The sequence below is a fragment of the Mustelus asterias genome, chromosome 5, assembly GCF_964213995.1.
Source record: "Mustelus asterias chromosome 5, sMusAst1.hap1.1, whole genome shotgun sequence".
Classification (NCBI taxonomy): Eukaryota; Metazoa; Chordata; class Chondrichthyes; order Carcharhiniformes; family Triakidae; genus Mustelus; species Mustelus asterias.
Genome location: NC_135805.1, coordinates 90,989,860 through 91,013,782, shown reverse-complemented (window position 1 = coordinate 91,013,782; position 23,923 = coordinate 90,989,860). Strand labels below are relative to the sequence as shown.

General features: G+C 44.8%; 1 protein-coding gene across 1 annotated transcript in view; it reads left to right on the top strand.

Moving 5' to 3' along the window:
* otofa (otoferlin a) overlaps nucleotides 1-23,923 on the top strand; it is a 379,834-nt gene that overhangs the window by 92,453 nt on the left and 263,458 nt on the right. The window lies entirely within an intron of this gene.

The window sequence follows — 23,923 nt, the reverse complement described above, 5'->3', positions numbered from 1 at the left end:
AAACTATGGGGCTGGTCTGCGTGCTGTCATCTTCGTTTTGTGACTGGCTATGGGCGCAGGGCAGTGTTTAAATGTAGCTCCCCCTTGTTCACAGTGTACAGCTGCGGCCACTTTGGATAAGTCAAGTGCCTGGAGCCTCCATACGGCATGTTTCACATGGGGCTCTTTCGGTGCACCAAGTGCCGGTGGACTGCAATGCGCGTGGAGCATTATGGCACAGAAATATTTGGGGAAAACTCCCCCCATGGAGTATCATTAAGAGACTGATTGATGATTAAGTTGTTGCTGTTAGTTGTTAATGAGGCCACATACCATTTTCTATTCTGTAACCTGTTCTCTTTCTCAATACAGCTCCCACAGAGAGCCAAGAATTAGTATATATACCCTGACATCAATCTCCCTGTAATTGGGTCTGTGCTTCTTTCAATGTGGTTCTTTTTTATGTTGCTCCTTATTCTTTATCATTATTTGGTTTCTGTCATCACTGAGTTTCTTTCTCATTGTTTTATCTTGCTCGTTTAGTCATTCTCTGTTTCATTCTGTTTCTGTGTATTTTATACCGACATGTTCCCTATCTTCAATATCTAACTCTTAATAAGCTTTAAGCTACCTCAGAATAAGGAAAGAGAAATTTTACCAGGTTGGAAGTGAACCTACTGGAGAAGTTCTACAAAATGGACAAACGTTGAGAAGAAAATTAGTGCAGGGGCCTGGAAAGGAATTAATTTGAGCCTGGGGGTATTTGCAGGTTGGTGAGAATAAATAGGGTGGAACTTTTCATTCTGATGGGCGGGAAGTCAGCATGATTCCCATTGGATGGCAGAGTGAGTGAGCACGTGCAATCCTCCCCTTTCAACATTGTAATGAGGAATGGGCGGCACGGTAGCACAGTGGTTAGCACTGCTGCTTAACAGCTCCAGGGACCTGGGTTCGATTCCCGGCTTGGGTCACTGTCTGTGTGGAGTTTGCACATTCTCCCTGTGTCTGCGTGGGTTTCCTCCGGGTGCTCCGGTTTCCTCCCACAGTCCAAAGATGTGCGGGTTAGGTTGATTGGCCATGCTAAAAACAAAATTGCCCCTTAGTGTCCTGGGATGCGTAGATTAGCGGGTAAAATATATGGGGATAGGGCCTGGGTGGGATTGTGGTCGGTGCAGACTCGATGGGCCGAATGGCCTCTTTCTGTACTGTAGGGTTTCTATGATTTCTATGAGCTTGGCAAATCTTGTGGCAGGGCAAACAGGAAGTCACCAGCCCCACCATTACCTCATTAGGTCAAAGGTACTGGAGCCATTTTTAAAGGGCACCCACACGCTCATTTGCTCATTTGCAAACTCAGAGCTCTGCATTACTCTTCCACAATCCTTGCAGCCACAGCTCATCCTGGAGAAACTGATAGATGTGAGCAGCCAAGGGATACTCTTTTGGAGAATTGGTACAGAGTCGATGGGCCAGATGGCCTATTTCTGCAACGTAAGGAATCTATAAGTATGCAGTGGTGCCTCCAGCGTTGCCTTTAGCGCAGCTCTATGCAACAGAATGGCTGGATATATGCCCAATCAGGTCAGGCAAATGCTCACCATTGCAATGGTCCAATGTGCCAGCTTGTTAACTTTATAGAGACCCCGCTACCTCTTGTTGCTCAGGCCCTTTCTCGTCCTAGCTCTGTGCCAACAGGCAGTGCCCTCTGAATCCACATCTGGATGAGAGACATTACCAAAGTGGGGTTGTCTGCAACTTGCAGCATCGAAGCCTCAGTGGATGTGTGAACCAATTAACGTATTAAGTTCATTGTGCATGTCCTTTGGGGGCTTTCTTCCACCTCAAAGCAAGCAGGCCAGTGCCAAGGCCTTTACTAAGACATAGCATTCCCATCCATCCCTTCCAGGTAAAGGAGGTCCTGGAGGACCAGAGATGGATGTTCGTCCCATTCATACATGAATGCATTTTGAGACCAGCATGGTGAGAGCCACGTGCAGTAAGCCAAATGGAGACACTTTTCTGCTTGTCTCCATCATCCTCGGAACTCTATTGAGACACTATTGTCTTAGTAGTACAGAAAGAAGAACCAGGGAGGATGGAGATTTGGAGTCACAAGTTGGCTGCCCCTACCAGCTGTGCTCCGTATCCCTCCCTTCTTCCGCCTTGAATTGTAGCCGATTGCAAATAGCACAGGATGAACAGAAACTCCTGACCCTGCTGGAATCTGTTGGTTGCAATCCATGATTCAGACGCAAACCTGCTATTATGTGGGCTTCAGCACAGAGCGGGGATCAAATATGCTGACCTTAAACTTCTCCCACTTCGAGGTATCACGGCTTTACTTTGAATGTGTTGCATTGTGCAACGGGAAAGATGGGACCCAGCATTTTCCAGGCATGGTTTGCCACCTACACCCTCCCCCTCACACACTAACATTTCCCCATCACCACAGACCTATCCAATATCACCAATCATCTCTCCCCTGTTATCTCTGCAACTCTCCCATTACCTTGGATCCCAATGTGATTAACCTCCACATGTCTTTCCTCCCCCCTCAAGAGCTCACACTCCTTTACCATCCCATGCCAGCCCAGACCCTATCCTGTCCCATTATCTGAACTACATTTTTTGCCCCTCTCTGTGACCCACTCAATTTTTTAACCTGTCAGAAACACACCCTGAACTTGCCAGCCTAGCACAACACACTTCCTCTCCTGACTGCCACTGTTCCCTCCTACCACCCTGAGTTTGACTCCTTCTCCACCCACAAGACTCCACCACCAACTCCACCGACCCCGCGCTCCAACACAGTCAACCTCCCCTGGACAGCCTGCCCAATATTGCTGGGATATGTTCTCCTGTTAGCCTGCCTCCTCTGTTCAGTCTAGGAGCCGCAATGGCGAAAGCAGCGTCAAAGTTGTTGATGGAGTGAAGCTCACCAGGTGCACGCCAGTCATGTATAGTCATGAAACAGACCTTTCTAGTTATCCACTGACAGGGCATTTAATTTGGAGAGGGAACATGATTCCAGACAGTTGGAGTTTTAAATGAATACAAATATGGTTCCCAGCATAGATCAGTGGGGAAGTTAAGCTACCTTTAATGCACTAATATCACGTGAAAACAATTCCAGCACCATTTCCTGATGGAAGAAAACGGACTTGTCCCACTGCTCCAAATGTTGTGGTCCCACCCAGCATGATTCCCACCGTCAGCAGGAGCAGAAAATTCAGCAACAGGGAGTGCAATTTTCCAAAGTTCTTAGATTCAGGAAATGTGACTCTTGATTGGAAGATGCCAAATGTCCCTCGTACATTTATTAAGAGGGGGAGAAAGAAACAGAACTGCTGACTTGTCAGTTCACCATTAGTTGTTGATTTGATTTGTCACATGTATTAGTATACAGTGAAAAGTATTGTTTCTTGCGCGCTATACAGACAAAGCACACCACTCTGAGTACGTAGGGGAGAAGGAAAGGAGAGGGTACAGAATGTAGTGTTATAGTCAAAGCTGGGATGTCGAGAAAGATCAGCTTAATATAAGGTAGGTCCATTCAAAAGTCTGATGGCAGCAGGGAAGAAGCTGTTTTTGAGTCGGTTGGTACGTGACCTCAGACTTTTGTATCACTTTCCCAATGGAAGAAAGTGGAAGAGAGTATGTTTGGGGTTCATGAGGTCCTTGATTATGCTGACTGCTTTTCTGAGGCAGCAGGAAGTGTAAACAGAGTCAATGTATGGGAGGCTGGTTTGCAGGTTGGACTGGGCTACGTTCACAACCCTTTCCAGTTTCCTGCAGTCTTGTCAGAGCAGGAGCCATACCAAGCTCTGATACATCCAGAAAGGATACTTTCCATGGTGCATATGTAAACGTTGGTGAGAGTCATAGTGGATATGCCAAATTTCCTTAGCCTCCTGAGAAAGTAGAGGTGTCGATGAGTTTTCTTAACTATAGCATCGGCATGGAGACCAGGACAGATTGTTGGTGATCTGAATACCTAGAAACTTGAAGCTCTCAATCATTTCTACTTCATCCGCATTGATGTAAACAGGGGTGTGTCCTCCATTATGCTTCCTGAAGTCGATGACTATTTCCTTTATTTTACTGACATTGTGGGAGGGATTATTCTCGTCGCACCAATTTGCCAGATTCTCTACATCTTTCCTGTACTCCACCTCATCATTGTTTGAGATCTGACCCTCTATGGTGGTGGTGTCATCAGCAAACTTGAAAATCGAGTTGGAGGGGAATTTGGCCTTGGAAGGTTACTGCAAATTATGGGAGACATAAGGGTGAAGTTTAATTTAGGCAACAGGGCTCTTACTTGCCAGGAGCCCTGTGCCAGCTCAGTTCAGGAAGACTCACCTACCGAGAGCTGACAGCTAATTAAAATCCAGTTGCTCGGTATCCCAACCTCTATTGACTTCGGCACAAGTGAGTGATGATAGAATTGGAGTTGTGAGGTGGGGGGATGGGGTGGGGTTGCAGGAGGGAGGGGGCCAGCAGGAAGGACGCAGGGGGCTATTAGCAGTCTCCCCCTTACAAAGTCAGGTCCCTCAATGAGGTGCCAAATAGCTTTGGACAGGGAATACTCCCTCCCCAGCACCCCCCCCCCCCCCCCCCCCCCCCCACCCCAGGAGCTCACTAGCCACCTCAACAAGCTTCACTTTTGGGATTCCCATATGGTGAGACCCTTGCCCATGCTGGGCGAATTGCCCACCGGAGGATAGGGGAGAATCTATGCGTGTTGTCTATATTGACTTCATGGAAGCATCTGATTAGGATCCACACCAACATTTGTGAAATATGAAAGGGTGCGGAATTAGAAGTGATCTTGTGACATAGGATAATCGGGAAACAAGTCTCAGTAGAAATCTGATATTGTTGTTCCTTCCTCACTAGGTTGAAGATGCTCAGACAAACAAAACATTCAAGGCCAAGATCTGTAGATTTTTGTTTGGAAATAGGATCTACCATAATCTAACTGAATGACAAAAATGGGTTAAATCGTCTATTCCTGTTTCCTATGTATTTCCTCGCAAATAACCATGGTCATATTTCTATTTTTTTATTACTCCAGTCTCTAGACACAACGCATTGAATATGAAAATAAAAAATAATTTATTTGGCATAAGAAATTGATTTATCTCAATTTATTTACTCCATAATTGGCCCCTAGCACATTGCGATGCTGACTAATGTTCATAATAACACTAATGGCTATCATCATCTCTTGAGACCAGACAACTGTGTTGTTGCTGCAGCTGAATCCAAAATGACTTTAGTTTAAGCAGAATTTGGCTTGTAAATCCATAGTTAATATCGTGAGAAAACTAGGATTGTTCCAGCTGCCTAAGTCACCTTTTGATAGATAGAGCAGATCACTGTTACCCAAAATGAAAACTAGAAATTCATGAAGAGTGAATTTACTAAATAGCACATGGTCCCTGCACACAATAACATAGGTTTCTGTTGCTTGCCATTCAAATTCAGGCAGATAATATTTGTAAGTGTCCTGGGGAGTGGGTGTGGTCAAGTTGTATTGCTTGTGCTGAATGACTATAAATTTTGGCGAATAAGTATGCTGGCATACTGCCCTAAGCTCAACCCAAAGGCATCTTTTATGGCCGGTGTACATGACTCTGTGCAGGGAGAGCCTGTTACTATCTCTTGTGAACTTCGTGGAATAAACAGATCTTTTTCTGAATGTCAGGCAGTGACTAGTGGGGTACCGTAGGGATCAGTGAGGACCCCAGCTATTCACAATAATATACACATATTTATATCAATGATTTATATGAGGGAACTAAATGTAGTAACTTCAGATTTGCAGATGACACAAAAGTGGGTGGGAGGGTGAGCTGTGAAGAGGATGCAGAGGTAAGTGGACAAATGCATGGCAGATGCAGTATAATATGGATAAATGTGACTTTATCCACTTTGGTAGCAAAAACAGGAAGGCAGATTATTATCTGAATTATATAAATTGAGAGAGGGGAATGTGCAACAAGTCCTGGGTAACCTCGTACTCCATTTGCTGAAAGTAAGCATACAGCGTCAGGAGGGAAAGGCAGCAAATGGTATGTTGGCCTTCATTGCGAGAGGATTCAAGTACAGGAGCAGGGATATCTTGTCCAATTATACAGGACCTTAGTGAGGACACACCTGGAATATTGTGTGCAGTTTTGGCCTCTTATCTGAGGAAGGACGTTCCTGCTATCGAGGGAGTACAGTGAAGGTTTACCAGACTGATTTCTGGGATGACGGGACTAGCTATGAAGAGAGATTGAGTCGGTTAGCATTATATTTGCTGGAGTTCAGAAGGATGAGGGGGGAAATCTCAGAAACCTATAAAATTCTAACACAACTAGACACATGCAAGAAGGATGTTCCCAATGGCAGAGGAGTCCAGAAGGAGATCAAGTGATTGAGTTGGATGATCAGCCATGATCATACTGAATGGCAGAGCAGGCCCGAAGGACCAAACGGTCTACTCCTGCTCATATTTCCTACATTTCTGCATATCCTTATGGTGGCCTGACTGGAGAATTGCCTTCCAATGGTCATTTCAACACATGGTTTCATTATTTTTTTTTGCACAGCTGTGAGCTGCCTGCACAGAAATACCCAGATTGCTACATGTTTGTGCACATATGCAGCTAAGAGGGAAGATTAGTTTAGACTGCCACAATCACCAGGGCCTATGTACCATCAGAATAAAGAGACCTTTATTAAATGAGTCCAGAAATGATTTTACACTCCACACATTTAGTCTTGGAGCAAAGATTGGAAAATTCCAAGCTCTGGAAACCTGATGTAAAATGTCCTGGATAGTCAGATTTTCATTCCAGGAGGGTGGTTGAGCAGGGGAGTTGGGCCCACTGACCCTGGAAACAGCTCAGAAGCATCTTCTGTGCTGCCTCCAAAATAAGTGCAGATGCAAAGGTGAAAGGTCAGCCAAGGTAATCCAGCACTTTGCCCCAGCTGCAAAGAAAACAAAGTAACAAAATCCCCCAAGTACCCCCTCATCCACCATGCCCGTCCACATCAACCCATGCTTTCTTATTCTCCTCCCCCACCTCCATGACCCTTCATACCCTTTATTCCCACCTACCACCCACCCCATGCCCCTATATAGACTCAATGTCAACATAGTGCCAACTCTGCAAAACCCATACCCCACTCTTTGCTCTTTGCCTTTATAGCCCTCATGTCAACGCACCCACCATGGGCAGATGTCAGGACCCATGCTGAGAGGAACGTAAAGTAAAGTTCTAAGTGTCTGTTGATGTATTCACCTTATTAAAAATACATTCACATTGATAAAAGCCCATTTACCTACATTTCAGAGAATCTACAGCGCAGAAAGAGGCCATTTGGCCCATCAAACCTGCACCAACAACAATCCCACCCAGGTCCTATCGCCATAATCCATATCTACCCTCTTAAAGCCCTGACACGAAGGGCAAACTTAGCATGGCCAATTAATCTGACCTGCACATCTTTGGACTGAGAGAGGAAACCGGAGCACCTGGAGAAAACCCACACAGACACGGGGAGAATTTAATTCTTTAAATTACATAACCCCTTCTAACAACAAGCATTTGCATTCACAGCTCCATGTCAAAGGGTGGGATCTTGAGCACACTCACACTGTCCGTGAGAATAGCACAGGGGCTCAAATTCAGCAAAACTCCGGACGTCACATATCTCGCCAGCTGGATCACGACGTCTGATTTTCACTGTTCCTCACCAGTGGCATAGTCAGGTTCATGCCCACAGCAGGTGTGAACTTGATTTAAATACATTGCATTGCATGTCATTAACCCCCAGCCATCCTCTTGTTGTACATCGACAGCCACCATGGGGTGGCCTTGGCTGGCATGGTGGCACAGTGTTTAGCACTGCTGCCTCACAGCTCCAGCAACCCAGGTTCGATTCTCATTGTATGGAGTTTGCACATTTTCCCCATGTCTGCGTGGGTTTCCTCCAGGTGTTCCGGTTTCCTCTCACAGTGCAAAGATCGGCGGATTAGGTGCATTGGCCACATTAAATTGTGCCTTAGTGTCCTGAGATGCGTAGGTTAGAGGGATTAGCGGGGTAAAATTGTGGGGTTATGGGTATAAGGCCATTGTTGGGATGGGACAAATTGCCCCCTTCTGCACTGTAGGGTTTCTAGGATTTCTATGACACCTCCCACCCCCCCACCCACCCACCCCCCCACCCACCCCGCACACCAACCCCACCCCCCACCCCCCTCACCCCCCCACCACCCCACCACCCCACCCCCACACACACCCCACCCCCCAAACCCCCCCCACCCCCCCCACCCCCCTCACCACCCCCACACACACCCCACCCCCCAAACCCCCCCCACCCCCCCCACCCCCCTCACCACCCCACCCCCCCCACCCCCCTCACCACCCCACCCCCACACACACCCCACCCCCCAAACCCCCCCCACCTCCCCCACCCCCCTCACCCCCCACCCCCCTCACCCCCCCACCACCCCACCCCCACACACACCCCACCCCCCAAACCCCCCCCACCTCCCCCACCCCCCCCCACCCCCAACACACACCCCACCCCCCAAACCCCCCCCACCTCCCCACCCCCCACCCCCCTCACCTCCCCACCCCCCACCCCCCTCACCCCCACCACCACCCCACCCCCCACATCCCCCCCCACCTCCCCACCCCCCACCCCCCTCACCCCTACCACCACCCCACCACCCCACATCCCCCCCACCTCCCCACCCCCCACCCCCCTCACCCCCACCACCACCCCACCCCCCACATCCCCCCCCAGAGTATTTTTTTATTTAAAGGGTGTAAGATTTAAATTCCTTGATAGCTCCAATGAGCTTGACAGCTTCAACATGTTCATGAACTTTATATGTATTCTCATGTCCATTTTTAATAATCCAAAAAGCACCTGACCTCTCTCAGAAGGTATCTTACCTTCCCCAAACCCGATCTGGATCTATCCAAATGGGCGACCTAAATCTCGAAAGAACTCAGCTATGTTTAGGCAGTCTCCTGATAAGTCTTAAGTGCACAAACCAGATTTTGAACTTCCCATTGGTACAACTGGATATGCCTGATAACTTTAACTTGTGCACCTACTTCCATGAACTACTGATGTGCAAACTACAACCCACCCCCATTTCAAACCACACCCCCCCTGCCCCACCGCGAAAATGGCAGGTGAATGTTTTAGTGGCAGGATTGGGCCTCCGGCACAGCGTTGGATAAGCTGGAGACCATCTCAATGATTGCCAAATTTATTCTAAATCAAGAAATTGGAAGCAACGGAGTTCCAAAAAAAAAACCCACTACAAGCATGCAAACAGTTGATAGTTCCCAAAGAATACTGGACGGAAGCACAAGAACCCTCTCAATCACTCATGTTAAAAAAAAGGGTCCCACCAAAAACTTGGGAAACTCCACTTCATCCAGTTGATATTGCGGTATGTACACAAGAAAGGGCAATATGTGGACTGTGTATTGACAGGAAATATCGTTACATACTTAAATTAGTGAAGTGAAATAGCAATAAAATAGAACTAAAGACACACACTGGAATTATGTTCTTGAACAGGAAAAAAAGCAAAATAAGATGCACTGTAGTCATTTTGTTTTTGCTTTCTCATTCATTCTTCGTCCATTGTAATATTTATTTTAAATGCAGCTGGGAAGATAACTAGATCAATTTTAATGGGTGATCTAGCATTCACAACGTAGAATTGTTGTCCCTTCATACCTCCAATGCATTACTTTAAATAAAGCCTAAACAGGTAAAATGATTGCCTATCCAAAAACTATTTAGTGCTTCAATCCTGTTACCATGGCAGCTAGAACTGGTGCCTTGTAAACAAAACAAAGAACATGTCATGAAAACTGAAAATTCACCTCAATTAAACTTGTAAACTGCTGGAACAAAGAAACATTGGGACTGGAAAATAAAGAACACGCCACACTCAAAAATAATTCTGCAGAATGAACTTGGCTTCAAAATGACATTTTTCAAAAGCACCTTGAATTTACGGAGTACAATGAAATACAGAGTACACAGACCATATGCCAAAAGATAATTGGAAATTATATTATTCTGTCAGCTTTCTATAGGTGTGCAGGTGCCACTTTTAGAGTAATAAATGTGAGAGCATTTTGCATTTACTTCCAAAGGTTTGCTTCAAATTGTACAATTCCAATAAATTTCTAACTGGTGCTTTTGATAGAAAATTGAATTGGAAAAGATTAGTCATAAGATTCTAGAGGATGAAAAAGACCAGTGAAATAAATAATTAATAAAGGGCCGTTTACAATCCAGTTTTGTATGTCAAGGATGCTTTGAACTGAAAGCGAACCACTCCGGATGCATTATGTGCCAATCTTATGATACATTGTTTGGTCTCTTCTGTCTGAGGTCTGCAAAGACTTCCTCTGTGAAAGAGAGAAAAGTCCTTGGTAATCTTTTAAATCCCAGTTGACCTTCATAAATTTCCTAACACATTGCCTCTGATTGCGTCCCGAATATACATTAAATACAGGATATATGCCACTCCAATTATGAGTAATTTAACTGAGGAAGAAAATCCAGAATTATTAGCTGTGCAATATGGTTACTGTCCTTTATCCTTCCTGTAATTCTAACTGACATTTGTATTTGGGGCTAAAGGGATCAAAGGATATGGGGGGGAAGGCGGGATCAGGGTATTGAATTTGATGATCAGAAATGATCATAGTGAATTGCATAGCAGGCTCAAAGGGCCAAATTGCTTACTCCTGCTTATATTTTCTATGCATGTTTCTGATTGAAATAAAAATCTAAAAATTCTAGTAGGCTAGAAGATATTCCTCTACCCACTATTTTAATAGACAAGACCACAACCAAAGATGGGGGGCATGTACAGGACCAGAGCCAGAGAGGAAAGGGTGGTGGGGGGGGGCTGGGGGTGTGTACAGGACTAGAGCCAGAGAGGAGGGTGGAGGGGGGAGGACGTGTACAGGGCTGGAGCTAGTGGGGGTTGAGGGAGCAGACAGAACTGGAGGAGGGGGGAGGGGCACATGTACAGGATCAGGTGAGGCGAGATGGATTACCTTTGACATCAAGGTAGTATTTGACCAAATAGGGCATCAAGAATCCCCAGCAAAATTGAAGTCAATGGGAACCAGGTAACAATCATTTCACTGACTGGAGTCACAAAGGACAATGTTTGTTACTTTTGGAGGTCAATCTTCTCAGTCCCAGGACATCACTTCAGGAGGTTCTCAGGGTGGTGCCCCAGGCCCAACTACCTGGAATAGCTTTACCTTCTCTCCATCATGAGGTCAGAAGCAGGGAGCTTCATGGATGATTGCACAATGTTTGGCACCATTTGGGACTCCTCAGATACTGAAACAGTCCATGTCCTTATGCATAAAGACTTGGAGAACATTCAGGCTTGGGCCGACAGTGGCAAGTAACATTCGTGCCACACAAGTGCCAGGCAATGAACATCTCCAGCAAGAGAGAATTGAACCATCTCCCCTTGACATTCAATGGCATTACCATCAACACCCTGACCAGAAACTGAACTGGACTAACCATATAAATACTGTGGCTTCAAGAATAGGTCAGAGGCTAGGAATTCTGAGGGGAGAAACGCATCTCCCGACTCCCCAAAGCTGGTCCATCATCTCCAAGGCACAAGTTAGGAGTCCCATGGAATTCTCTTCACTTGCCTGGAAGAGTTCAGCTCCAACAACACTCAAGATGTTCAACATCATGCATGAAACAGCATCCCGTTTGATTAGCACCCTATCCATAAATGTAAATATTTATTCCCCCCATCACTGGTGTACAGTGGCAGCAGTGTGTACAATCTATAAGATGCACTGAAAGTATTCACTAAGGCTCCTTTAACAGCCCCTTCTAAATCTTCAACTTCTACCATCTGAAAGAATTGGTGAGGCAGATACATGGGAATACAAGTACTTACAATGTCTCCTTCTAGGTAAAAAACCTGGAACTCCCGATCTAACATCAGCCTGTGGGTGTTCCTACACCACATGAGCTGCAGAAGTTCAAGAATTCAGCCTTCCAACACCTTCTCAGGGGAAGTAGGGATGGGCAGTAAATGTTGGCTTAGCATTGACGCACACATCCCAAAAATGAATTTTGAAAAGTTTGCTTGTACACACATGTACATATGCATGCTTTCCAGTAGGAACTGTTCAAGTGGATAATCCAGTTTTTTAAATTTAGTGGCCCAGGTTCATAACACTACTTGTAACAACCCAATTGCTGCTCCACCTCAGATCAGCTAACTCAGAAAGGACGAGGGTTTAACTGCGCATTCCTGGCCTATACAGAATGGTTCCACAATGCATGGTGTACTCATCAGTGAAGCTATGAACCAATGCAGAGTTTCTGCAGTTGAGTGCTGTCAGTAAAGCATGTTGTTAACAACAAAATCTATGCCTAATCGTACACTTTCTTTGTGGAATAGTAAAGCTGGGGCATTGCTCATAAGACCATAAGACATAGGAGCAGAATTAGGCCCCTCAGCCCATTGAGTCTGCTCCTCCATTCAATCATGGCTGATATTTTTCTCATCCCCATTTTCCTGCCTTTTCCCCATAACCCCTGATCCCCTTATTAATCAAGAACCTATCTATCTCTGTCTTAAAGACACTCAATGATCTGGCCTCCACAGCCTTCTGCGGCAAAGAGTTCCACAGATTCACCACTCTCTGGCTGAAGAAATTCCTCCACATCTCTGTTTTAAAGGATCGTCCCTTTAGCCTGAGGTTGTGCCCTCTGCTCCTAACACATGTTCACAGCAAAAAGTCACCAGTAGATTTTATGCATTTGCATTCCCTGTGTATCCTTACAATCTAAATCTTATTTGCAAATTCCTCTATTTCCTCCAAAGTGGTAAAAAGCATGTAGTCAGCCTGAGGCTAAGACAAATGCATTTCTTTTCATGTAAGATAATAATGCAGAAGCAGAAAGACAAAACAAGGAACACAGTTCATTACACAATCTGGCTTTGAATAAAACACAGTCATTCAGGGAAATTCAACAGTGTGATATTAAACATGGATGATGTGAATTCTTTGATAGCCGGAGTTCAGGGGCTGGTCAATCCACAGATTATGTTCCACAACAAGCCTGGCACCCAAATACCAAAGATCCTCAAAGAAATTCAGGACAAAATTTAACATTCGTCAGGATATAAAACAAGGAACAGTCCCAAGTGTAACTTCCTTGCCATCTTGTTCTCAAGCTCCAATGATGCCAGCGTGGAAAAGCTCTGGGACAAGATCAAATCTGTGATCCAAGAGACATGTACCCAGAACACCAGGCTTGAAACTGGTTTGTTGAGAATAATAATTATGCAAATGTCTCAATCAGAAACCCCAAGCCTTCAGGTCAAAATCAATTTACATCACAGCAGAAGTGAGAAGAATACTTCTCAAACAATATCTCAAATCCAAAGCTCAGAGAATGATATGTATCACCAAAAATATGTGGTGAGCAGAGAAGACCAATGAAACTGTGCACTACATAGACCTGCATGTAGTCTAGGGGTTATGTTACCGGATTAATAATCCAGGGTACAGTAGTGTAGGGGTCACCTCCTGGTGAGCAGAGAAGACCAATGAAACTGTGCACTACATAGACCTGCATGACACGTACAGCTTCTTTCAGGTCACCAAGACTATTATAGATCAAAACCAAATTGTCACTCTGCCATCTGAACTGAAGATGACAATACATTTCTTAAAGACAATCCAGCTTTCCAAGGCCACTGGAAGGTGCACTTACTGGAACCTTCTCAATTGGGAATCAATAGTATCAGACAACACTGTCCCTCAACAGCTTGAACAATCAAATTTGGGTAAACTGTCAACACTTGCACAAAAAGCTATCCAACAAATGATAAACAACACAAAGATTGGTGGTAGTGCTGGGGATTGTCAGAGGATACAACAGCACATAGATAGATTGGAGACTTGCTCACAGAAATGGCAGTTTAATCCAGACAAATGCGAGATGATGCATTTTGAAGGGCCAAATTTAGGTGTGGATCATACTGTAAATGGCAGAATCCTTAGGAATATTAACATCCCGAGGGATCTGGGCGTGCGGGTCCACAGTTCCCTAAAAGTAGCAACACAAGTGGTCAAGGTGATTAAGAAGGCATATGGCATCTTGCCTTCTTCAGCCAGGACATTGAGTACAAGAGTTGGGAAATGATGTTGCAGCTATATAAAACCTTGGTTAGGCCGCATTTGGAGTATTGCATGTAGTTCTGATCACCACACTACCAGAAGGACGTGGAAGCTTTGGAGAGAGTGCAAAGAAAGTTCACCAGGATGTTGCCTGGTCTCGAGGGTGTAGGCTAAGAGGAGAGGCTGAAGAAACTAGGATTGTTTTCACTGAAAAGACGGAAGCTGAGGGGAGACCTGATACAAAATTATGAGAGGCGTAGAGAGGGTGCATAGTCAGGGGCTTTTTCCAAGGGTCGATGTGTCATTTACAAGGGGGCACAGCTTCAAGGTGAGAGGGGGAAAGCTTAAGGGAGATATGTGGGGAAGTTTCTCACACAGAGAGCGGTGGTTGCCTGGAATGCACTGCAGAGGAGGTAGTGGAAGCAGGCACATTAGCAACATTTGGATGGGTACGTGAATAGGGAGGGAATAGAGGGATGTGGACCGAGTAAGGGCGCAAGGTTTATTTTTTAGTTTAGTTAGGACATCGTGATCAGCACAGGCTTGGAGGGCCGAAGGGTCTGTTCTATGCTGTACTTCTTTGTGTTCATTGTTCTCTTTGTTTAACAAAGCACCTAGTTTGGTCAACATTCCTGCAGAGATCTACAAAACTGTTGGTCATTAAGTCTTGCTTCAACCCTCATTACAAAAATCTGGAAGAAGTTGGGAAGATCTCCCAACTTCCACAATGTTGTCATAGTTTCACTCTTCAGGAAGGGTGATGGTTATATTTTATGCCTCGAAGCTATGTAGGTAATGACACACCAGTTTCAATGTGTGTAGGAACTTGATTCACAGTGCTTTAAAATGTATACTGCACGCTTACATGTCTTTGCTTTCAGCAACTTTTACAACATGTTTACTTTTCTTAGAGTCCATACTCAGACTTAACTAGTCCAGCAGTGAGGATCAATATTAAACAGACTCACATAATTAAACACAGAAAAACTGAACAATTGAACTTTACAGTTATGAATCCATTTGTGGAAACTATAGAGGCATATCCTTTCTATCCACTGTGGGAAAGATTCTTACATGATTTCTCCTGAACCACCTTCTATCCATCAGCTAGACATCCTTCTTGAGACCCAATGTGGTTTTCAACCATCGAGGGGATCCACAAACATAATCGTCACTCTTAACAAATCCAAGAAAAATGTCTGAAACAATGCAAAGAGTGTTTCACAATGTCCCACAATGTCCTTTCAAATGCCTTTGTCCTCCAGAGATTTGGATGTCCAATAAGACCTGTGACTCCTGTATGACAGCCACTGTCCTTTGCAATGGATTGGATTTGCAATGGATTGGCCTTGGAGGGAGTGCAGAGAAGGTTCACCAGGTTGATACCAGAGATGAGGGGTGTTGATTATGAGGAGAGACTGAGCAGATTGGGTTTGTACTCGTTGGAATTTAGAAGGCTGAGGGGGGATCTTATAGAGACCTATAAGATAATGAAGGGGCTGGATAGGGTAGAGATGGAGAGATACATTCCACTTAGAAAGGAAACTAGAACTAGAGGGCACAGCCTCAAAATAAAGGGGGGTCAGTTTAGGACAGAGATGAGGAGGAACTTCTTCTCTCAGAGAGTGGTGAATCTCTGGAATTCTCTGCCCACTGAAGTGGTGGAGGCTACCTCGTTGAATATGTTTAAATCACGGAAAGATGGATTCCTGATCGGTAAGGGAATTAGGGGTTATAGGGATCAGGCGGGTAAGTGGAACTGATCCACTTCAGATCAGCCATGATCTTATTGAATGGCGGGGCAGGCTCGAGGGGCTAGATGGCCTACTCCTGCTCCTATTTCTTATGTTCTTATGTTCTAGCCCTTTCATATCTGGACAGGTGTCCAGTAAGGCTGTGAGATTTCACCCTGAAAACCAAGGTGATCCTCCAGCAAATCCACAAACGATAATATGTCAATGTCTGTGTAGTTGCAGCCCACATTGCAAATGGCTTTAAAAATGCCCTCAACCTCTTCAACTTTGCATACAAGAGGGTTGGCCTCTCAATCCACATCAGCAAGATCAACATTCTCACCTGCTCCTCCAGCTATTGTTCATTTAAAAGTCGTCGAACGCCTCCCATATCTGAGCATTTATCTTTCTCCAAAGGTCACCCTTGGAAGAGGGGATCCAGCACAGAAATAGCTGTGCCAGTGAAACTTTCCAAAAATCATGCTGCCAGTTCTTCAACAGCAGAAGACAAAAGCTTTATTCTGCAATGTTCTTGTTGTCTCCACCATTCTATAAGGCAGTGGGACATGGTTCATCTACCAAAGACACCCTCGGACACTGGAGAATTCCCCACCAATGGTAATTCTGCAGAATACTTAAAATCAATTGAAAAAATTTCATCATTCCCACTGAAGACAATTCCTTCACAACCATGATTTGAAATCAGCGTCGCTGGTCTGGACATTGCATCCATACACCAAATAATTGGCTTCCGAAACAAAGCCTCCTTTCACAACTTAAGGATGACATCCAATCTCAAGGAGGATAGAGAAAAAATTTCAGGACATTCTGAAAGTTGACATTGTTATTTGGGAGGTACTTGCCATAAATTGTGCCACATGGCAGCTCCTCATCCAACAAATCATAACACAGTCTGAAACTGCCCACATACATTCTGCTGTGGAGAAGTGATAAATTCAGAAGGAGAGAGAGCAGAACACTGGCTTGAGAATCCTGCTTCCTCAAGACAACTCTTGTCCCCTCTGCCTACATATCTGGATGGTAGTCATGATGTGGAGATGCCGGCGTTGGACTGGGGTAAACACAGTAACAGTTTTAACAACATCAGGTTAAAGTCCAACAGGTTTATTTGGTAGCAAATACCATTAGCTTTCGGAGCGCTGCTCCTTCGTCAGATGGACGAAGGAGCAGCGCTCCGAAAGCTAATGGTATTTGCTACCAAATAAACCTGTTGGACTTTAACCTGGTGTTGTTAAAACTGTTACTGTACATATCTGGATCTCCAGGATTGGCCTGCTCAGCCACCTGTGGGCACACAAATTATGAAGCTTAGAAAATGTCATCCTTCTTTCAAGAGATGATAATGACTCTGATACGTATGTTGTTTGTGTTTCATTGGGTCTCCTTTGTGCCCATACATTCAAATACTGACGATGTTGAGGTAATTATTCATACGTTTCCTCTGGTATTCGACTTCTGCTTCTATGTCTTGATTAAATATTTGATGATGAGATCGAGAGCTAAGGGCTTTGGACCCAAAATAAGCTTCAGTGAGTAGATTATTAGGAGAATAGGCATCACTATCAATTGACTCTTTACATCATTTTACTGACACTGAGTAGATACCGGAGTCATATCCCATTGGAACAGCTTGTATTAGGTCGTTATGTGAGACATTCAGTGCTGTAACAAGATGTTGTCAGGGTTCATAATTGCATCCAGTGTATTCAGCATTTCCTAATGTCATGTGGAGAGAACTGAATTGGTTTGATATTGACATCTGTGACGATGGGGTCCTTCAGTGGAGGCAAAGTACAAATGTCCACTTGGCACTTTTTGTTGAAGCTGGTTACAGACATTTCAGATTCATCTTCTTTACTCATGTCCTGCATTCCAACCCTTTATTGCTCTTGCCATAGATAAGCAGAAAAACAGAGGTAAATTGAACCAATTTCTCAAGCCTATTCCCCGACTGTTATTTAACTGCAATGGGCTGCGGGCCGATTTAAGAGAAAGGATTCAGCATTCGGCTTCTTTTTCTTCTCTGCTGCATTTCAAAAATCAGGCAACTTGCCAGAGAAAAATCTAATCCCAAACTAAACAGAGCAAAATATATTGAAAACAGGTTGCAATGTATATCCCAGGTAAAAGGCTCAGGAGTAAAGTGCTGTCAGTCAGTAAGTTCAAGGACTCAATGGAGCATCCTTGCATAAAATAATTGAACAGGTGCCTACACGTCATACAGTCTTTGCATACTTATTACAACAACAACTCACATTGACACAGCACCTTTAATATAGTAAAGCAAACCTGCTCACAGTCCAGCTGTGCCTTGCTTTTAAAGAAATTGCCAAAAAGAAATTGATACCAAACCAAATAATGAGATATTAGAATAGATGACCAAAAACTCAGTCAAAGAGGTAGGTTAAAGCAGCATTTAAAGGAGGGGAAACAAAGCAAAGTGGTGTATGGGGGCCTTTCCAGAGTTTCGGGTCTAAGCACCTGAAGGCATAGCCACCTATGATGAAACAATTAAAATTGGGAGTGCCCATGTGGCTGGAATTGCAAGAATGCAAATATCTTGGACGACTGTAGGGCTGGAGTAAGTTACAAGGATAGGAAAGGATAAGGCCTTGACAGGTTTTGAAAACAAGGATGAGAACTTTAAAAGCAAGGCACAGCTGGACTGCGAGCCAGTATAGGGCAACAAACACAGTGGTGACAGATGAATGGCACTTGGTGTGAGTTAAGCCATGGACAGCAGGGCTTTGGAAAGTAGAAAAGTGAGAGGCTGGCCATAAGTGTGTTAATTTCTGCTTTAATCAATGAAGTAAAAAGTCCTGCCCTTCTGTTTTGCAGACTGCTGGGATCCAGCCTCAATGTTGAAACATTACCGAGGAGTGAAAACTTTTGTTTTAACTCTGATCATTTCTAAAATCCATCTAACACTAATACGTATTTACATGAAAATATAATGTAGAAATTCTCCAGATCATTCCAACTTTATAGCTGCTTATTAAAACAAAACGCGCGTTAAAAACAAATTTCCCACCAAGTAAACAAACCACAAATTTTCAGCAAGATTTATCTCAAACAGCATCTGTATTGAGACAATTTGGCATTCACTGTTAAATAGCTTGTACCAGCATTAAAACATCACTTTGTGTCCTCTGTTAGTAATTCAATGTAGTTATATGAAAGAAGAACAGCGCACCAGGAATCATTTCATTTACAGTACTGATAGAATTGACACTCACAGCACATAATGATCAAAAGGTTATTTTAATAAAGCTGAACGGTATTACATTTCATTAATAGATGTCTTTGAATGTACATATGTGAGGCTAGCAAGCGAGTTGTAATATCAACTACAACTGCTTTTAACATTGTGTAATGTGAGATCTACCAAATCCATTGTGAGGTCATTGGTGACCCCAGAAAGGTAAACTTGGTTGAAAACTGAGAGCTTGTGAATTATAGAGCACCTGAGAGTCAACTGGTGCAGACAGATGCTGAATATTTTATGCCAGTCTTTCTGTATCTGCTCATTGGCCAAAACATGATACACTGATATTTCAATAATTCACTCACTTTGGTGCTGCCATCTCTCCCTGAAGGAAAAAATAATAGTAAAAATGGGGAAAATCAGGATACTGGTCCAAACTGGTCTTATATATCTTAAAATGGAACACCAGTAAAACTGGAAAATAAGAATACTGGTCCAAACTGTTTTTTCCCTTCTGGACTATGAGAGCAACGTGAATGTGTTCATTTTATTCAATATTGCTGTATTGAAAATGCAAATCTGCTTAAAATATTTTGCAGCCACTTCCTCAAATTGAATCTTAAGAAATTACACAATGGGTATATTACTGGTGCTGATTTCTTTGGCAGCTGGAATATTTTACATCAGATTTTGTATTCATTGCTGACCCTGCCAGATGTTCTGGCTTCTTTTTAAATTGAATTCAAATTTCACCATCAGCCATGGTGGGGTTCGAACCCGGGTCCCCAGGACATTACTGTGGGTGGCTGAATTACTAGTCCTGTGACAATGCTACGATGTCACTGCCTCCCCTCAACTCATTCAGTATCCACCATGAACAGATATCAGACTCAGACTTCCCTGGCCCGATTTCTATGATTTTGTTTTGTTTGATCCAGCCCACACCATGGCCACTCGCCTTTCGTGACTGAGCTAACGCAGTGCTGGTCCTCTGAATGCATTTCCCACTCAGAACTGACAGGCTACGCACTGCAATCTCACCATGAAGGATCTACCTGATTGCCAGCTTTTTACTTGAGCACTAGCTTGGTGTTGTGTCCTCAAAAGTTTTCATTGCGGCCACCATACTGCATTTGCGATATTCCCTGATACTGCAACTTTTTTGCAGTCTGACCAAAGTTTTGAGGGTCTTCTCATGCCATGTAGCATAATCTAAGGGAGCGATCTTACCATTGCGTTGTGCCTGTTTTCAGGCTCGACACAGTGGTAAAGTGGGGTGTAAAGCGCTTAGCGCGACTGGCGCCAGTTTTCACAACCGGCGCCATTTTATGAGTGCCGGATTTCCAGCACAATCAGCCTCTCATCGGAAATGGACGAGAGGCAGGTTCATATATTTAAATGCTGTTTAACATTTGCTTAGCGAGCCCGGTGCTCAATCATCCAGGCTCATCCCCCTTTATGACCTCGCTGGGAAAGGTTCTTGCCGGCAAGGAATAGACATGCTCCGCATGAACGGGGAGCAGTCGACCTGTCCTTGCTGGTGGAACCGGAGGCCATTGAGGCCCCCTGGGGCAGCCAAGGGCAAAGGGGGTGTGCCCCTTGGGCAGTGCCAAACTGGCAGTGCCACCCTAGCACCTGGGCAATGCCCACTGGGCAGTGCCAGAGTGGGCCCGCTGCCACTCTGGTGGTGGGGGGCGGGGGGGAGAGGGTCCGTGATTGGTCAGGGCAGCGGGGGAAGGGGTCAGTGGGGACCGTATCTTGGGCCAAGGGCTCCTGCAATTGCGGGGGAGGGGGCTGCTTCAGGCTGCCTGCACTAGCAGAGCCCTCTCTTTTCTGTCAGACCCCTGCTACTGCTAATGCGTATGTGCAGCATTAGAGGTCAGCTACAACTCTCACCAACTTTTACAGATGCACCATGGAAAGCATTCTTTCTGGTTGTATCACAGCTTGGTATGGTTCTTGCTCGGCCCAAGACCGCAAGAAACTACAAAAGGTCATGAATGTAGCCAATCCATCACGCAAACCAGCCTCCCATCCATTGAGTCTGTCTACACTTCCCGCTGCCTCGGCAAAGCAGCCAGCATAATTAAGGACCGCACGCAATTCTCTCTTCCACTTTCTTCCATTAGGAAAAAGATACAAACGTCTGATGTCACGTACCAACCAACACAAGAACAGCTTCTTCCCTGCTGCCAGACTTTTGAATGGACCTACCCTGCATTAAGCCGATCTTTCTCTACACCTGAGCTGTAACACTACATTCTGCACTCTCTCGTTTCCTTCTCTATGAAAGATATGCTTTGTCTGTATAGCATTTAAGAAACAATACTTGTAACAATAATAAATCAAATAAAAAAACAAAAATGCACACACTAACTCCCCCTCTGCAGGTTTTTGGGCATGTTAAGCCCCACTCATAGGCTTCTGCAGTGAGCAAAACGCTCACTCAGAATTTTGCAGGCAGAGTGCATATGGGGGGCCTCAAAACAGGCCCAAAAGACGGATCTGAAACTCTCACAGTTTCAAGTCCGCCCAGCACTTAGAAAAAAATGGTAAAATCGCCCCCTAAGATTGTTCACCATGACGTACTTGTACTTAATCTTGCTGCAACTTACCTTGCCACCACTGATTATCATTTGTGTTATTATAATGATATTATACCTTGGACCTATTTACTGTGCAAGACACAAGGCAACACAAGGCACCAATTGCTCCCAAAGGATTGGGTTCATTTACTAAGACTAGACACATGAGAACAGTTACACATAGGTATAAAGCTTGAAGACACCAGAGCTGTGTGTGTGCGCTCTTCTCAAAGTAAATAAGATTGGGTCGGATGACACATTTCCTTATCGTGATGCCATGCTGATATCTTTTAAAGGCATATTACAACAGCCCCCACAAACTACAAATGTGCAAAGTACAACCCATCCCTGCTTCCCACTGTAAAAACGGAGAGGGCCACATCCAGGTCTCTGGCACCAACTTTCCTATGACGGAGAGCCTCTCCATCTGTGTGAAACTGCAGACTTATGTCACCAAAGCCACTGAGGATGTTGAACAAGTAAAATGAAAAGTCTGAAACTCATGATAACTTTTGAGTACTTCTGATTCATTGCATTGTGGAGGATGATCTGTGCTTGAAATGGCAATTATCATGTCTATTACTGTAACTATTCTTTCAGTCTGATTTAGCAGCTCAGTGAACAGTGAAATGATTAATTGTAATCATAGATTAACTAGAGTGTCTTCTGAATCTAGTGGATCAATGCTGAACATGTCTCTTCAAAATCACAAACTTGACAGGACCGTGAGGGCTGTCTATATTCATCCAAGAGCACTTCATTCAACTCCGGTTCCATTCCAGAGTTGGGGTCTTTTGTCTGACCCTCTCTCCTAGCATATTTGCCACAAATTCAGTGATGTGTTTTGCTAGCCTTCATGCACCCATGAAGACCAATGTTTATCATAACATGTTGTCTACTCTTTAAGCACTCGATGAGATGCAAGGAAAAAGACAAAAACCGTTGAGAATGGGGACAAAGTGAGAATGACTCGAGGATGGTTAAAGATAACTAAGAATAAACAGAGGCTGCGAATATCCCCAAAAAACTGAGTGTCATAATGGAGAGAAAACCGGAGCGGTGGCACCAGTCTGTCATGGGTGGGCGGTATGGACCACAATCATCCCACACTTAATCATTTTTTGGGAGGAGAGAGAGAGTTGCACACTGGTTCTGGGAATGAGGGGAGCACACACATGAGTCTGCCCGGATGCAAAGTGAGCAGGCGCCAATTTGGGAGGACGCCCAAACTCTCAGTGCACTGGGAGACCCCATCCATCCCTCCCCATGGACTTCAAGACCCCCTGCCACCAAATCAGCAGCATGTACCCCACTCCTCACCAACCCGAACATGGATTAACAGCATTGGGCCCTCCCAACGGGTCCCCCTTCCTGTCCCCCAATATTCCACCCCCCCCCCCCCGCCTCCCCGCACAACCATTGCCCCCCTGTCATAGACCTCAATCAGGCCCAACCACTTTGTCAATGCCCATCACACTGGCAATACCCAACTGTAACACCAGGTGGGTATTGCCAGGGTGCCAAATGGGCACTGCCCAGCCTTGTTTCTGGCCAGCTGGGGACTTCAATGGCTTCACAGCCCCCCAGCGTGGCCATCATACCTGGTCTCCGCTAGTGAAAACCAATAGTGACTCTTGCCAGTCTCATGCTGTGCTGGAAGACCTCGGGAGCTGGGAAAATCCAGCGTCAAACGGACTATGCGTATTTAAATGATACTTTTAATATGCCCATCGGCCTCACACCCTTTCTGGATGTCATCCGGTTTGCCCCATTGCAAAGGGACTAGTGTGGTTGCAAACCGTTTGGCGCCGGGCTCTCAAGCAATTGTTAGGCCCGCACACTATTTTCTGGAATAAGCGTGATCTGCACCAGGTGCAGCAAGGTCGGAAAATCACACCCAATGAAAGCAAAGGAGGTGTGGCACAGGAGCGATCAAGATGAGAAATTAATGAATAAGACAAAAAGAGGAGAAGCAAATAGAAATCAAAATAGCTAAGACAAGTGTCTGAGAAGCATAGAGACAAGATGTATGAAACATAAGATGTGGTGGAGTAGGTGGAACAAAATAGAAAGTCAAGGATAGGTGGGAGCTAGGAGAGATTTGACAAAGACGTCATGGGCACAAGACAAGGTTAGTGTCAAGACTAAAGAAGGTGCTGATAGTGGCATAAAGGCAAGGAA